The sequence below is a fragment of the Berghia stephanieae genome, unplaced genomic scaffold (genome assembly GCF_034508935.2).
Source record: "Berghia stephanieae isolate SIO BIC M18660-M18661 unplaced genomic scaffold, UCSD_Bste_1.3 scaffold2, whole genome shotgun sequence".
Lineage (NCBI taxonomy): Eukaryota > Metazoa > Mollusca > Gastropoda > Nudibranchia > Aeolidiidae > Berghia > Berghia stephanieae.
Genome location: NW_027623067.1, coordinates 220,148 through 235,655, shown reverse-complemented (window position 1 = coordinate 235,655; position 15,508 = coordinate 220,148). Strand labels below are relative to the sequence as shown.

The 15,508-nt window shown below is 34.6% G+C and overlaps 1 long non-coding RNA gene across 1 annotated transcript in view; it reads right to left on the bottom strand.

Moving 5' to 3' along the window:
• LOC144961274 (uncharacterized) overlaps positions 1–15,508 on the bottom strand; it is a 72,293-nt gene that overhangs the window by 1,414 nt on the left and 55,371 nt on the right. The window contains exons 9-11 of the long non-coding RNA XR_013643114.1: positions 5,759–5,873; positions 1,153–1,299; positions 262–286 (exon numbers count right to left, since the gene is read on the bottom strand). This is a non-coding gene — a long non-coding RNA (uncharacterized LOC144961274). The remainder of the gene's footprint in view (positions 1–261; positions 287–1,152; positions 1,300–5,758; positions 5,874–15,508) is intronic.

Here is a 15,508-nt window from a genome sequence, read left to right as displayed (position 1 = left end):
AATAATAATAATAATAATAATAATAATAATAATAATAATAATAATATAATAATAATATAATAATAATAATAATAATAATTATTATAATAATAATTTTGGAGGAACTTATTTTAAAAACTGTACTATTCAAGACGACACCATAACTATGATTTATATTGAAGATTTCGCAAGGAATGAAAATTACGAGATGATTACCTACTCTTGTTGTCTAATATTTACCAAATGTGATATTTAAATTATTATACCATTAATTCAGCTTACCGTTTTGTCGGACCAAATCATGGGACTGTGGAGAGAAATAATATATCAAGTTAAGAGACCGATTCCGACAACTAATACTACTGACTCTACTACTACTACTACTACTACTAACTACTACTACTATACTACTACTACTACTACTACTAACTACTTACTAACTACTACTATACTACTATACTACTACTACTACTACTATACTACTACTACTACTACTACTACTACTACTACTACTACTACTACTACTACTACTTACTACTACTACTACTACTACTACTACTACTACTACTATACTACTACTACTACTACTACTACTATACTACTACTACTACTACTACTACTACTACTACTTACTACTACTACATACTCACTACTACTACATACTACTACTACTACTACTACTACTATACTACTACTACTACTATACTTACTACTACTACTACTACTACTACTACTACTACTACTTACTACTACTACTACTACTACTATACTACTACTACTACTACTACTACTACTACTACTACTACTAATACTACTACTACTACTACTACTATACTACTACTACTACTACTACTACTACTACTACTACTACTACTACTTACTACTACTACTACTACTACTACTACTACTACTACTACTACTACTCTACTACTACTACTACTACTACTATACTACTACTCTATACTACTACTACACTACTACTACTACTACTACTACTACTACTACTACTACTACTACTACTACTACTACTACTACTACTACTACTACTACTACAACTCCTAGTAATACTACTCCCACTACTTATACTACTTCCAAAACTACTGCAATCTCCACTGCCATTACGATATTACTGCTGTTCAACTTATGCTGCTGAATACAGTACTCTTTTCTCACCGAAGTCTAGAGGTCCTTTTTCATTCTCATCATCGATAAAACAATACTCTATTGGAACATCTAGCGAAGGCCCTGGACACCAGCATCTACAGTCTTTACCAACAAAGCCACAAAATCCACAATCTGCGTCTGTAAGGTCGCAATTTTCTGTGAAGGCAAGATAACTAAATCATAGATTGTATTAAAGGGAGGGGGGGGGGGGGGGGTAGGGTTACCATGGAGGTAAGCGTTAGAAAAATAATATTATAAAAAAATAGCGTTTTTTATACTGTCATTCGCCGTGATATAACACTAAAGTGTGATTTATCTGAAAAATTGCATTTTTTGTGATAATTTAAGATTTTCATTGATAAAATGGTATACTCACCGCGCGCAAAGTTGTGTAAAAATGATGTTAATCTACAAAAAAAGACTTTGGATATTATTGATGCGCCTTTTGACTGCTTTTAGTCCACACAATTGGCAAGTTTTAAAATCAAATTTTACAAATATAATACAATATCATAGCTTATTCTCTAGGCAATGACAAGGTGATTATATGTTCCAAAATTGAAAAGTAATCGGTTGATAAATTAAAAGGCTATCAAGCGCACGGGTGCGCAAAATGCATTTTTTTTCTGAGAACAGTGACCACCTTTGGAGTCCCGACATCCTTCTCTTCTTGCCTGTCTCTTCGACTGCCAATCTGGCATTACGTCTGGCACGCCGTGCCTCAAGCGATGCGTCTGTGTTTCGCTTCCTGGCCTGATTAACCCGAATGGCGTCGGTAATCTGGAAGATTTGCTTACTAAATAAACCGGAAGATATTTGGATATTGTCTAAATCATCTCTCAATACCATCGTACCATCATTAAATATCAGCCTTGCCAGCCCCATACATATTTCAACAATTTTTATCCCATGATATGACTCTTTTGGACAAATTTTCCAAATCAAACTATTCAAACTCGCAGCTTGCTAAACCCGAAAGGGAATTACGTAAAAGGTTGGGAGGTGACAAGTCGCGGAAAACAGGCTTACACACCTCCATAATTATTGCAGGAGATAGGATATTGTCTTGCGACCGTTTCGCATTCACCCCAATGTACTTACACCATTTTTCATTGCATAGATTATGATACGGCATCTCATCCGCGGATATCTTATGGAAATAAAAGGCCTAAATTGCTTTTCGCATATCATTCAAGTCATGTTTTTTGGCACTGATAGCATTGTCTTAATAAGTTTGTATTTCATCGATCACTTTATCTGTCAATCTGCCTTTCCCTCATTTTTTTCGTCAGTCATTTTTTTTCAAGATATAGAATTTGTCACCTTCCTAACCCGGTTACACATCATATTTTAACGTACCCAGTTCATTTCACCTTTGCAACTATCGTTTCCCATAAGATTTATAATTTATTTTACGGTTCACAAGCTATTTGTGTCCCGTCACCGATAACTCGAGTGTATCGCAAATGATGCTTCTCCGCAGAGCGTGAAAACATGTCTGTTGCAAAAGCGGGCTCTATGGTACCTGAAGAACCGAAATGCGTCAACCTACAATCCTTTTCATGCGTTATTATCCATCTTCAGAATATTCCCCATGTTTAGCTTTCCACCAATCGCAGGACTTACATACCTTTGAGTTTACTTTCCCTGTCGGACAACCTATTGTGGTTACTAGTCCACACTTTGCCGAGAACCCCTTAGTCATGTACGTCCCGACCACTGACACGTCAATGTCCTTCAAATCCCCCCTCTACTTCATCGCCCTTTTCTGACATTTGAAGCTCAATTTCTCCGTAGCCACCGTTAACATTTAGGAAAGAACCTTCTAGGACTGGCAATTTGACGTCATTTTTTAGGTTTGTGTAGCGCCAAGTGAGTTGTCGTTAGTAGAGCTCAAGGAAACAAGTGATTTCATCAGTTGAACTATTGAATACAACTCACTTTTTGTTTTCTTTTGTGGCAAAAGACTGGTATTTTCACGTCATTTTTCGGCCAGTTTCAGGCTATAACTTTACGATGTCTACGATTTCACCCGCCTTACGACAACTTCAACCCAAGACTTCACAACAGCCTCACAAATAGTCTCTTTTTATTTTCTTAAAACTATACTTCTGAACATGAGGAGGTATATTTACACGAAATGAACAGTAAGGCTACCCGAGTCATTTACATGGATTAGAGGATCAGATCAAAATGGAGCTAACTGCTTCGAAGGACAGTTTTTGGTACCATATACAAAACCAGACATACTTCCTAACCCACGCCGCTCAGGTTCTTTCCTTTTAACTTTACTATGACACACATTACACACGAATTCTAGAAGACGTTTGTTCTTGTACAATAATTAGATCAATAATTTAAAACCCAATATCTTTCATGTTAATCTACAACTTGATATAACATATATTTACTTTATCGTAAGAATCCGATTCTCTGCTCATCCATCACATCATACACATTGCACAATTATACATCACTTTGAGAATTGGGCGTGGCAGGCTGTTTTTCTAAACACACTTATTTGATTACAAAACCCTCATTAGCACATTCCAAAACAGCTCCATCACTGTGGTCAAATACCCTACGTTTACTATACTAACTACTACTACTACTACTACTAACACTAACAGCACCTTTTTTTCTTATCATTTGTAAACCGATTACCATGAATTTTACGTTTCCTTTGACTGATATTACTGCGAGAACAATTTACGCTTAGATCGCCTTCATATATTTTCTTGGAATTCATCATGAAATTAATTTTGATCAGATACTGACTTCAAAAAGCAGTATTCTAGAAGAACGCTATTTAAAAAGAACGCGTTAAGTTTCATATGAACAACAAAAATAGAACTGACACTAAAGATGGCCGCTCATTGTATTTCTATAAAAGCGAACATTTGATCCTAATCCCAAAAGGAAAGTAACAATTCTATAATTTATTTTGGCTTGCTAACCCACAGATTAGGTGTGAAAAATAAGGAATAACTAAAAGAGTATGGGTCTATTTTTAAAATTAAATAAAGTATCAGAAATTTAATAAATTCTCCATTAAAATTAAAATACTATTATCGTGGAGTTCTTCATTCGCCTTTTTTCACTTTTCTTATGGTGACCATTAGAGTTGACAATTGAAAATTAAGAAAAAAAAATATTCACACAATTGGTAGGAACCAAACGAATTATTATTACTAAAAACCCGTTAAAGTATTAATGATAGTTGGCACAACACATAATCGTGGTCACTTCTAACATCTGACCACGGGTATGTTCTTGTTATAACTTTGTTAATAATCGACTGAAAGGTGTAATGGAGACATTATAAAACCAAAATTATGATTGTGCGAATCAGGGAGTGCTGTATTGTGTTTGCGGGTCATCATCATCATCTAGTCAGCTGATCCTGCGTAGGACGTTGCTTCCCGAACTTTCTTGTGTTTGCGGGTATTAGCAAAAATCTCTAGGATTGAGAGAGTAACACAGGAACTGGGGAAGGGGACACTAGCCGCAGATTCACAACAACCATTCCTCAGTCATCAAATACACACATTTGTCCCAGATGGACACGACGACATTGTATTTGGACGCGTGATAATATCACACTGATTACAAATACTCATAATGTATATATTATATCCAAGAATTATACTCTGTCTGTCCACTCAATCCTCCTATCAGTATAGAAGGAACGAAGTTCACGACACTGAGTACTTTGTTATTGATTTTATACAGCCTATTGGCTTATCAGTTCACCATAAATTCGATTTCTATGCTGTGAGTATTTTACCTAAAGGCGTAGCGTTGACAGAAGGAATGCAGTAGCCTTCACTCTTTGAATTTTATTTTAAACCTAAAGTTGAGGGATAGTGTCTCACATAATATACTGATCACACTTTAAACGCTAATTTTAAAGATAGCTTGTTTTGTTGGTAGATGTCCTCTACTGGGCGGATCCTGTGAGTGTTCTGCCTAAACGCATAACCTCATTACGGACCTGTGCTCTATCATCACATTCATTTATATCCGCATTCCTTTCGGTGTCCTCTCTCTCTCTCTCTCTCTCTCGCTCTCTCTCGCTCTCTCTCTCTCTCTCTCTCTCTCGCTCTCTCTCGCTCTCTCTCTCTCTCTCTCTCGCTCTCTCTCTCGCTCTCTCTCGCTCTCTATCTCTCCCCTACAGCAAAGCTATTGCCGAGTTTCCTCTTAAAGCCATACATATAATATGCTGGTGGAGAAGAGGTTTGTGACCAAAATACTATGCGCTATATTTTGGTCTTATTTTGACACGTGCTATCTTATCGATAGGTCCAGGGTTCTAGTACCGCTTTAAGTAGCGCACAGTTAAGTCAATGGAAACTTACTCCTTACTCACACTCTTTCTATTATTTTATTGGAGAATTGTACTCGACTGTTAAGACATTTTCCTCCGGCGATAAATGATTGTGATATCGCCTTACGAATGTCTCATCTCGTCATTGATCGTAAGTGTTGCTGTAGGCGGGGTAGCTACCGCAAAGCGGTAAAGTGGATTATGTTCTATGAAATGCTCATTTTGTAATGTATGCCATTCTGTTTTGAAGCTGTTCTAATAACTATTGTTCTTATCTTTACTACTGACTTGGGACACAGTTGTACAACATTGTGACCGTCCTCACGTCCAGGAAGCTCATTCCAGTAAAATGTCCGATTACATCTCGGAAGTCTGGATTGCGGGGAATGAATTCGTATGATGCCTGGAAAATATGAATTAAAATATACATTGAGCAACCACGTTAATAATAACGACAAACACAACAACAACAACAACAACAACAACAACAACATCATCAACAACAACAACAACAACAACAACAACAACAACAACACAAAGAACGTCACCGACAGATGGATGAAATACTGTGAAACGCACTGGCCTGTTAATTGCTTGAATATGATTCTCTCTCTCTCTCTCTCTCTCTCTCTCTCTCTCTCTCTCTCTATCTATCTCTCTCTTAATATGTATATAAACTATTTGAATTACATTTTACTCTTACATTTTATTTTGTTCATTCTACAGGAAGTGATATCTTTATTGTTGTTACTGTAATTTATCTAATCCTTCATCACACTCAATAATATTGAACAAATTTCCGTAATAAAGTTCATCGTCCACTCATTAACCCATGCAAATCGCAAATTGGAAAAATAACTACAAACATCTTGGACAGAATCAGTCATGGTCTGATGAGCGCTCAAGAGCTAACTCGACTACATTTATATAATAAAGATTTGATAAGTATGGCCTCAAGAATGTACTAGTTACTTTTAAAAAGTATAAATGACGAGTTTGTTTAAGCTGATATTATTGGAAAGAGGATATTTAATGAAAGTAGTATTCGTATCAATGAATAGTGATCACAGTTACAAATAAATATATGATGCGATCTTGCGGAGACGATGATAATGTTCCGTATTGCTTGTGGGATTGTGAGGTTTCATTTCCATTCCTAGTCCATGCAATTCTGTTAGTCCGGACTCGGGCTTGATAATATATTGACAATATTTCAAGTGGCTTGATAATATATTGACAATACTTCAAGTGGCTTGGTAATATATTGACAATATTTCAAGTGGCTTGGTAATATATTGACAATATTTCAAGTGGCTTGGTAAAATATTGACAATATTTCAAGTAGCAAATGTGAGACAGGAAACTCGGAGTCTTGATGGCGGAAATGAAATTTAGTGAAGTGGTCTTTAAAGTTCCGACAAAAAGATATACATTTTTACAATACAGATCAAATATTGACAGGAATAGTGTGACCGTTATGCGCACGCTCTTTAGAGAGGTGAGTAATGAATATTAACTCAATCAGCTTTTATTATATGTGGCTATATAACAACGATTGAAAGAAAAGTATTCACTAACTTGAAATGTATTCAGCCATAAGACTATTAAAGGAAGGTTGTTCCATTTTCACGAAACCCTCCGAAACCCGAAAAAGTTATGGGAAGTGAACCCCAGTGTTGAGTGATCCTGGGACTATGAGAGGAGGATGGCGGTTCTATTTTAAAAACCTCGTCGAAACTCAACGAAACCGGACAAATCACGAGTATCAAAACAGATAATATATTTTTTCACGAAAAATGTTGTTTTTAAACCTATAATTAGGTACCACAATAGACGTAGTACCTATATATTTTGCGTCACACGTCGAGAAAAGAACTAATTTTAAGCCGGTCCATTGAACTATGGATACCTCGGCAATTAAAAAAAAAGTACAGAGCTAAATTTTGTATCGTCTTAAAGAGGAAGGTTTCAGCTTTATTCTTATACCACTTCAAAAATCCAAAATTGTATTAAAGGTTCAAAAATGCCGATGTAAATATTTACATCAGCTAAAACTCCCGACCTGTTATTGATATTAATATTTAACCGAGTCTATCTTAAAGACAAATATTTTATCACTATTTCTACCAATTTGTTTTAATGAGGATTGTTTAGTGGCCGATGTATCGCATTTTAAAAATGCCTACCAAATCCTTGTTTTCAGCTTTGAGTGTTATCGAATTTTTTTACACCTCATGGCGTGAGAATGTAATCTCCAATTATTGACAAAAAGAAAAGAGTTCACGAAAACCACATGGATATTTTATTAATTATAGTTTATGTTTTAGATAGTTTATAACAAAATGGATACGATTAATATTGTTATTTCAATTGACAACTCAGGTCGGTAAGTGGGTATGTTTTAATGATGGAAAGGCCGAAATTAACCCCTCATTTCTCCCGGTTTTTATTAAGCTGTAATCTGATTTGATAACTTTGTAGCCTCGGTTTTCATTGTATTTTTTTCATATTATGTTTATCTCTCGGTGTTTATATATTGCTAAACAAAAAAGGGACGAATTTATCCGCACACTCTCCACTCATGGTGGCCATGTTGTTGTCATGACAAAATCATTGACCTCGTTAGAACTGCAATATATTTTTAAGCTCGAATGTGTAATGTCGTTTTTAAAACAATTGCATAGGAATACAGTGGAAAAACCATCCCCCAATATAGGAATAATACATTTTGCTGCACCCTTTCGGTTAAGCATCCTAGAGAGGGCCAAGGCAAAACCAAGCAATATAATTACCTGACAAGTCCATAAAGTAGAATGGAAGTGAAAACAGAGGTTGCGGAAGTACAAACATGTTTTCTTGAGATTATAGGGGTTTCTTAAGAGGTTGATTTATTATTTTATGATGCTGGTTCGAACAGTATGCTTATCATTCATGATTTTATGTTGAATTTTGAGAAGGAAATATTAATTTTACCAAAAAGTTAAGAATATTTTTGTTTTCAGCAGGTCCGATTTCCTATAGTATACGATAAATGTCTTCTATCTCCATTATTTTGAGAGATATTTAATCTTTTATACATTTCGCTCGTGATTATAGCTATTGTTCTGCCAGCATGCGATATTGCGTTTTTCCTGATATTCAATTCTTTATTTTTCCAAAGACCATTTGAACAAAATGTCTTAAAAAATGGATCTCTTCCCTGGATTACTATCTAACCGTTGACGTGAATTACATGTCATTTTGCATGATCATTATGTTAATATATTATATGGAGTACGCTATTTCGTCATGCTGGAGGCCAAACCATTTACTGTCACGAGTGTTTTGGGGGAATTTCAACAGACTGTAGATTTAGGAAATGTGTCTGGTTCAAATCTTGTTATATTTTATTTACCTCGTCACTATGCTTTAAAATTTGTATCACAAGTATGATACATCTTTTTAGTGGTTAGTTACATGACGTCAAAGGGACATTTTCTTACAACAAATGGCAAGGAAAAGAATGCTCAGTTCTTGAAAAATACATTTGCTCTCAATTTCTTATTTATGTATGGATTTTCAAAAATTTAAAAAAAGTGTTTTCCACGACTATCAGAATGCTTTATGAATTTAGTAAGAAAAGTCAATTTTAAATATTTATCAATTGGCTCTTGTGGTACCTATTATAATGACGATATATAATCCTAAAGGGGTGGTTTGAGTCTTTCCTTTAAACAAATTTAATTACCTATATTGGGCGGTTGTAGTCATTCTATTTCGTCACTATAGGTTAAAAACAACCTTTCTGCGTGAAAAAATACATTGTCATGGTGATACCCGTTTTGCGCCATGGTTTGATGATCTGGCATATATATATATATATATATATATATATATATATATATATATATATATATATATATAATATATATATATATAAATCTTGGGGCAAACTTTCCGACATAAATTAATGAACTAATAACCTCCATATTCTTCCCTCTTATAAAGATTGTAGCATCTTAGGTCACCAAATATATATTTTACAGCTTTAGCTTATGGATATATCTTAAAAGAATTACAAAGCTTCGAATCAAACTGTTGTGACAAATTTCATGTAAAAATGTATGCTTTAGATTATAATTCAATTTGACATATCTTATTAAAAAGCGTTGATATCCATGAGAAGGCAATTAACAGAAGGGTGTTTCTATTTTACGAAACGCGCTGAAACCCGCCGAAACAATACAAACTTATGGGAAGTGTACATCTGGTGGTAGTGAATCTGGGACTATGGGAGGAGAAAGAGGCTGGTTCTATTTTACTAAACCGATGAAACACGAGTATCAACTCAGTTAATGTATTTATTCCATATAGGAATAAAGACTTTCTAAGTTCTTTCTTGTGTGAGGCCCCAGTTTCCACAATTAAATGTCAATATCGGAATAACCAGAGTCTTGTAAATTTGCATTTGTTTATTTTCATAATTTTTGGAGTTGGTTGAATGCATTGGTGGCCAGCTGATTTTGTTTTCTGATGTCTTCATCTGTTCAAATTGACAAGCTTACTTACATTTTTCCATTTATTTAAATTTCTGTTGATGTTTGTATATTCTGTTTTGGATTGAATCACTTTCAAATTCCATGCTTCTGGGGCAGTTGATATTATTGGCATGTATATTTTTGCTTGATGTTCTGTTTCAAAGGTCTGTAATATCTGTGTATATCTATTCACGAGTGATCTTCTTTATTGGTGGTAATTTTAATTTTAGTTCTTTCATCGCCGATCTGAGGTATATCGTGAATAGAATTGGACTCAAGCTGTCTCCTTGAGGGTCAAATTGAGATTGATATTGTTGTTGATTCTCTGTCGGCTTCAAATTGTAATGTATTAGTTGATAATATATTTCATATGGGCTTCAAGTGATCATTATCCAAAAATGAGTCAAGGATTGATGACAACTTGTTTCTACATAAAATGGTGTCGAAAGGTAAATTCTTCCTTTTATTTCCCCGATCTGACTTTCAGCCATCGATGGGCCAATATTATGCCAGCAGTGCTTCTATTTTTTTTTAAAACCCGCCTTGTGATGGCGATCTTCTACCTTTTCTATAATTCTATCGAGCCTGATTGTGCTTAACACTTTTCTTAGCGTAGATAATAAAACGATTGGTCACACATTTTCAAAAGGGCCTTTCTTGTTACTTGGATTGCTTAGCAGAATGAGTTTTCCTCTTCCAAGATTGGTAACTTATTTTGTCAAGATATTTTAGTTCTTCTACCCTTACACCATCTAGACCTGGCGATCTGTTTTTATTGAGCTTTTATATAGCGTCTCTTATTTCTCAAGGCGTTATAGGCGTTTCAAGATATGAATTGGTAGACTGAATGCTTCCACTTCTTGAATACCCTTGTGTTTCTCAGTTTAGTACAGGCTTATCGTGTTTATAGTGTTTTTATCATTACATAAGGTCGTATTACATTTATCTTTGATTGTAAGTCTATTGTGTTTTTTTGTCGTTTGAGTGTATTCACCGCTTTAAATATATTCATAATGTCACTCTTACTTTTTATTTCTGTCACAATATCATCTATGTTCTTTTTGTGATTATCTATTAATTGAGATTTATTTTTATGCATTCTTGCTTTTCATTGTCTCATTGTTTTTGTCTGCTGTGATCAGTCATGGAGTATTGGACAGTAATTTTGTTTTTGAGCACAACTTCTCACAGGCAGTGTTGGTTCCCTGCTCATCAGTACGCTTTGGACAAGATGTTATCAGCTGGGTTAGAGGCATCCTTTAAATTGTTTGAGGAAAGATTCAAAGCGAGTTTGTTTCTGAAGTATTCTTTGACTAAGTCATCTCTTAGACTGCTGAAGACAATGGTCCATTTCCTTTTCTGTTTGTCTACATATGCCTAGGCTTATTTTCATTTTCCTTTGGCCTGTTGGCGATGAGTGTAATCAAACGACAAAAACACATAATAGACTTATAATCGAAGAAAAATGCAATAAAACCGTATGCAATGATAATGGTGTGTGGATGTCTTCATTTCTGCAAATGTTCGTGAATCATTGAGAATGCGTTTGTTATGGTCCGAAAGTATGATAAAGTCTCTCTGTTTTTACGTATTAATAATCTTATCATCATGATTTTCCCAAGTTCCATGCCATGAAGCAACATGACGGGAAAGCTGTTTAAAGGCACTATTACATTTTAAATAATTTATTACAGCAGCAATAATCCATAAGTTACTGGCCATTTTCATTGCGCAGTCCTTTGGAATAATCACCAAGTCATGTTTCGTTTTTGTTTTTTCCTTGTTTCTATTTTAGCATTGAAATCGCCTGTGGTTATGATATTGTCATCTACGTGGTCTTGGATTATCACTTTATATCATTTTATATTTCCAATGATAATCTAAGCAACAAAGTTGGGAAGCTTACAGCATTATACTCATCCTGTATAGTAGAGGGTTTCTATGTAAACGTTAGCTGTTTCAAAGGTTTCTACTCTACCACGGGGTGTTATGCTTTGTACGGGTTTTCCAGTTTTGTCTTCTTCATTAACCATAGATGCTTTCATTTCCACTGTAATGCATCCCAAAAGTTTGCAATCAGTTCCATTAGCTTTAGCTACACAAAATAAAAGCGATCCTGACTTGTGAGTTTATGTTAATATTGACACCTCTATAATGCAATACAAGTTTAATTTTTCCTCTGACATTACTTGTGTCTGATTATTTACACGTGTTTGGTCTTTTGAACATCCCATGACTTTGTAGCATTTGTCTGCTGTGTGGCTTTTAATTCCATAATATTGATACTTAATCACATGATTTTTCGTTTTCTTATACTGGGTATTACTGTCAGTCCTATTTCTTGTTCTGTTTTGATAGGATCAGATTTTGTCTCTGTTCAACTCCCCATGGTTTATTATTGTGGCAATCTTCTTTCACTTGCGTGTTCCGAGTGGTTGATCTGCTCGTTATGCTTGAATATTCAACTTAAGGTGTACATGGACGCGAAGCAGCAGCAGAGTAGTATGGTTCTTTGATGGTCTGCCTCTCGTGCCGAGGCTGTTGCCTTTTTACGCGTACACTTTGAATGTGTCAATATTTTTTCTCTTTTTCTCTTTGAAGAATGCGACTCATTTTGGCCTACAACTTGGTAGATTCGATTCTTTAGCGTCAGATAATAAAGGCCTTCAAAGTCGTTTTGTTTTGTATTTGCCAGCTCAAGACATCGGTTTAAAAGTTGAGTAATTCGGTGCGCGATGTACAACTTATATTCAGATTTTTAATAAGTGGCGCGTGTATTTCTTCTTTTTCTCAGCTGCCCCCAATGCATAGCTGCAAAAATTTGTATGAACCTCTGAATATTTTGTCTTAATAATAACTATGTTTTCATGAATGTAAAAACTATAGGAAAGGATTATATTAAAATCGATAACAGGTGAGGATCGGAACTCACAGAAGATATACATTATCAAAATTATGAATTTTCCGCTTATCCATTTTGAAGGAATTGGTTAAACAGGAGTGTTCGGTTAATTTAAGGGGCGGTTTGGGTCTAATTATTAGGAAAATCCTTCGAAAATTTGATTTTGATATTTTGGTGGAAATTGATATATTATTACCCTAGAAATAATATAATTGAAGTCCAAATTCTTAAAGTAGACTATAAAGGCTTGAAAAACACAGTCGAAAATGGTACAGATAGTAAGAAAAGTGTGAAAAACGGGAAGCTATTTTGCTATTTTCTCAAAATGTCATATTTCTAAGGGTATGGGATACTGTGTCAAACGTTTCTCTGAATCTATTCAATGAAATTGTCTGAAAATTTCCACAGTTATCACAGAGATAATGTATTGTGTCACCATAGAGAGTTTTTTTGATAAGATATGTGAATTTTGAATTATAATCCTAATTCTGAATTTTTAACATCAATTTTGTGATAATATTTTGATTCTCAACTTTGTAATGTTCTAATAAAAATTCCATAAGCTAAAGCCGTAACATCTCTCTATGGTGACACACTATAGTACAATGTTGACAAGAGGGAAGAATATGGAGGTCATTCCTTCATTAGTTTTTGTGGAACGTTTGCCACAAGATTGTTATATTTTTTGATGTCAGACCCCCAAATTAGGTCGCAAAATGGGTATCGACACAGATAATTAAAATTTTTCACCATAAATGTTGTTTTTTAACCTATAATGACGATATAGAATGATTAAAACCGCCCAATATTGGTAATTAAATTTGTTTTTGAAAAGACCCAAACCGCCCCTTAAGCTTAAACGATATACGTGAGGTATTTGAATATGAAGCAACGAACGGCAATTATTAACTATCAGATATCTATATTTTATAACTAATAATACACATTACTGGTGAATACAAATATAACGTGCTTCCAATATAATTTTGATTGCAAAAGTTTGAGAAATAGCTTGTCTTTATGTCAAAGAGGATTACATAAATTAATGTAGACCGGTAAAAAAAACAACAAAGTCATCAATTATGATTATCTCAACAAATATGTATTCAACAATAACAACAGCAACAACAACAACAACTACAATAACTACTACTACTACTACTACTACTACTACTACTACTACTACTACTACTACTACTACTACTACTACTACTACTACTACTACTACTACTACTACTACTACTACTACTACTACTACTACTACTACTACTACTACTACTACTACTACTACAACTACAATAATAACAACACCAACCATTAAGAAATACTGGACACATCAATCAGTACAGTCTGATGACGATGATGATGAAAAGGAGAAATGAAACGACTACAGAAAGATTCCGAGCATCACTCTATCCAATGAAATCTAATTTTCCTCTAGTTTGCAAAGTTTGAGACATGCCTATTATCTGTCTACTCTTTGTTGTTATTTATTGCCTCGTCAGTGAGAGTAAATTTGGTGTTCCTCCTCCTAATCTTTCCCTCTACTTAGGTGCAATGTTCTAGATTGGATTGCGCACCCAGTGGCATGGGGAAAACGCGCAACGTCATGTCAAAACTCTCTGATTAGACAGTCTGCTTTGAAAGCTGTTTCTGATTCAATTTTTTACTCAAGAGTATAGTTAGCATTTTGATAAATGGTCAGGATATGTAGTAGTATCTAATTGAAACCATGAAGTCATGTCAGCTATTATATTTGCCAATGTTGAAGCCTTGAAGTGGCCATGAGCGTTGTCCAATACAATACAGATGGGTGCTTTGATGGAGGGCAGCAAACGATATTTATTCAGTCTTAAAATATATTTGGCTTGACCCCAGAATAATATTCCAGATTATTCAGAGAAGACAAAATGGCATAGCATCCTTTTAAATATCCAATATTATCACCACCTGCAAGAATATCAGAGTTTCTTTGTCCAGACCCATGGACCTTTTTCTGCTTGAATAATCAGACATCCAATATTTTTTCGGATGTATATTTACGCTCACCCAAAAACCTTTTCCTGTCAAGTCGTTCTACACTGCTGATCTCTCTGTCGTATTTCGATAACGATCTTCTCATGGTTGATTGTGAAATTCCATAACCATTGCCGTCCTCTTTAATGACTTCTCTATAGATCCAGGAAGACTTCTTTTCGCAGCTTCACGATAATGGAACCGATAGAGATTCCGTACCGTATCGTGTTGTTTAAGAGCCTAATATGTTTTTAAATCATTTAAAGACCCTGTGAAACGTTCTTGCATAAACAAAAAATTGTCAAAGTTATATAGCAGTTTTTGCTAATTTGACAATTTTGAGTATACAAACATTATTTTAAGATGATTTAAAGCGAGAGATTTCATATCAGTCTTTGGTAATTGCGACGTGATGTAGGTATTATGATATAAATAATAAAGTTCAAAATTTAATACAAACTACATAAATTGTGGTATGTTTATAATACTTATAACCATCAAATAAAAAAAATGATTACAAAGAATGCGTGAAAGAAAAAAGTGAAAACTTGACCTCAGATATAAACATAGAATGAAGTATCAAACTGCAGCACGGAATGTGCA